Consider the following 3,269-nt stretch of genomic DNA (forward strand, 5'->3'; position numbering starts at 1 on the left):
GACTGGGTACAGCATGTTATCAAATATTAAAAGCTAAAATTGGAATTGTACTTCCCTTGTTCTCCAGGTGGGCTCCTCACTGCTGAAACTTGAAAAGCATTCCCTTATTCTCCAGGTGGGCTCCTGACTGCAACAAAATAAATAACAAAGAAAATTTTCTGCCCCAGTTTGGTAACTGGGTACAGCATGTTATCAAATATTAAAAATTAAAAGCTAAAATTTGAATTGTACTTCCCTTGTTCTCCAGGTGGGCGCCTGATTGCTGAAACTTGAAAAGTATTCCCTTGTTCTCTAGGTGGGCTCCTGATTGCTGATACTTGAAAAGTATTCCCTTGTTCTCCAGGTGGGCTCCTGACTGCGACAAAAATAGACAAAAACAAAGAAAATATCTTGCCCCAGTTTGGTGGCTGGGTACATGGGTAAGTGTTAAGCTGAATTATTCTACCAACTTTATAAGAATTTGAAAGCTAAGTCCTATTATCCAGGGAGGTCCTGACGACTCCTGACAATTACGAACCTAAGTTATATCTTCTAAAGGTATTACCCCTACTACATTTGTTATCTAATAGGTCTTAACTACTCCCCATTATCCAGGAGGGTCCTGACAACTTCTAGTTAAAAAAAAACAGTTTTAACCTAAGCAGACCTTGTTATCTATATCTTATTATCTAAGCAGACCTTAAAGTTACGTCCCATTATCCGGGAGGGTCCTGAAAATCAAAATTCAAGTCTTATCTTATGAGTGCCAATTCTACGGCTGAATTATACTTTTCTACAACAGTATCTTGCTATCTAAGGGAGATCTTAAAACGGTGCCCCATTATTCAGGAGGGTCCTGACAACTCCTCATTGAGTCCTATCTTAAACAGGCAACTTTGAAACCAACTTACGTTCCTTGGGATACATTTATGCTACTCATGATTGCTTTGAAATTTAAACTAAGTCCCATTTTCCAGGAGGGTCCTGAAAACTTACCGTCAAACATGTCTGGTGCCTGCCTTTCCTTAAGGAGGGTTTCTCCGAAATTTCTGCCCCTGTTTCAATCAAAGAAAAATCTTGTAAATTTTAAAAATAGTGGCTAGCTGCTGGCATTCTTGCTAGGTACATCCCTACTGCTGGGTTTCACTCCGTCCCGCTTTCCTGGCCTTGCCTTGAATCCCCTTGAATTCCTGACCGAATTTCAACCCCTTGACTCTAATGACCCAAGTGTTCTATCCCATATTGTTGTTTTTGTGTTTCCGACCCCTCTTTTGGTATTTCACTTCTTCCCCACAATTATCCAACTAATCCAACAATGAAACTTCCGGTGGTCCTTTATGACTTCCTTTGCTTGGCCATCTTTGATGTACTCCGGCCCTATTTGTGCAACTAGGACGCTGGTAGTTAGCTTTGATATTCCCTCCTTTGTTTTGAACAGAACTGACACTGAAACATCCTAGAGATAGACCTCAAAAGAATGAAATGCAATGAAATCAAGGGTTAAAGATGAAGAGAATCCGAGAACGAATGATTTGTGATGAAGAAAGAAGAGAATGAGACTTATCTGAGTGGAACAGCTGGTACCACTGAGCATGCCATGCATTTTGGATTAATCAGCCCAGTCTGTCTAACCAATCAACTTTCGATCGCCACATTTGTTGTTTCGGACTTTCACAACCTGTTTTTTACCCAAACCCAAACCTTGCTCGTCTTGCAATGTCCCGAGCATCTTTGACCACGGACATGTCTCTTTTGCCTGAAAACTCACCTTTGCCTTACGGTGCCCGTGAGGGTTTTCACCAATAAGACTCTCTCATTTTGATTTCTCTCAACTCATTTCGCCTTACGGTGCCCGTGAGGGTTTTCACCGATAAGACTCTCTCATTTTTATTTGTTTCCCTTGTACCGGAGTGTTGCCCCTGATGTGAATCACTTCGACTTGCTCGTATTGGCACTTCCTGAAGATTGATCAAAAGGTCTTTCTTTGGACTGTAATGCAGGCTTTTGGATAGGGCTAGAAAGAAAGGGTATAAAAGGCTCAAAAACAATTCAATTATGGGTTCACAACTACAACTTTCGGAATCACTTTCTTACGCAACTATAACTGCTGCCCTAGTTCCTTTTTGGGGACTTTTGGATTTTATTTTGGTGTGACTGAACCTCAGAGAGAGGCTGCCTACGTACCCTTTCGGGATCAAGTCAGACGTAGTTCAGGTCATAGGAGTTACTTTGCTATTGAAATCTTTCCTTTTCTTCCACCTTCTTTTCTTCCTTTTCATTTTCTTTCCTTTTCCTTTTCATTCTTCTTTTCATTTCTTTTTGCTTTTCTTCATTTTCTTTTCTTCTTTTTTTTTTCTTTTCTTCTTTTCTCTTTTTTTCTTTTTCTTTTCTTTCTCTTCTTTTTTTTTTCTTCTTTTTTTTTCTTCCGTTGGATTGTGGTTTCTTATTTCTTCACTGTTTTGCCTTGATCGAACTTCCGAGTTGTTATTGATTCCGAAAGAGGTGTACGGAAGAAAGTAAATGAGGCTCAAGAGGGGTAACAAAGGATAAAGTGTTTGGATAGCAGAACAAAATGCCTTCGTCATTTCAATCTCAAAAATATGCCAAATACAATAAAGTACAATTAAACCAAGAAATCATACATAGTATCGCTTGACTGCGTCAGAGTTGATAGCCATTTCTACAAATTTTCCTTCCACATCTGTCAAATATAAAGCGCTATTGGACAACACTCTGGTTACGACAAATGGCCCCTGCCAGTTTGGGGCGAACTTTCCTTTTGCCTCAGCCCAATGAGGTAGGATACGTCTCAACACTAACTGCCCTACTTCAAACTTCCGCGGACGCACTTTCTTGTTATATGCTCTTGCCATTCTCTGTTGGTACAATTGACCGTGACACACTGCTGCCAATATCTTCTCATCAATCAAACTTAGTTGTTCCAAGCGGGCTTTAACCCATTCAACATCATCAATTTCCGCCTCGACGATGATCCGAAGGGACGGGATCTCAACCTCCGCGGGTAATACTGCTTCAGTTCCATACACCAGTGAATAGGGAGTCCCCTTACTGAAGTGCGGACAGTAGTGCGGTAGCCCAACAGGGCAAAGGGTAACTTCTCATGCTATTGCCTCGACCCTTCTGCCATTTTCTGAAGTATTTTCTTGATGTTCTTGTTAGCTGCTTCGACTGATCCATTTGCCTTAGGACGATATGGGGTGGAATTGCGGTGCGTGATCTTAAACTGCTGGCATGTCTCGGCCATCAAATGACTGTTGAGATTGGCACCA

The sequence above is a fragment of the Nicotiana attenuata genome, chromosome 2 (assembly GCF_001879085.1).
Source record: "Nicotiana attenuata strain UT chromosome 2, NIATTr2, whole genome shotgun sequence".
Taxonomy (NCBI): domain Eukaryota; kingdom Viridiplantae; phylum Streptophyta; class Magnoliopsida; order Solanales; family Solanaceae; genus Nicotiana; species Nicotiana attenuata.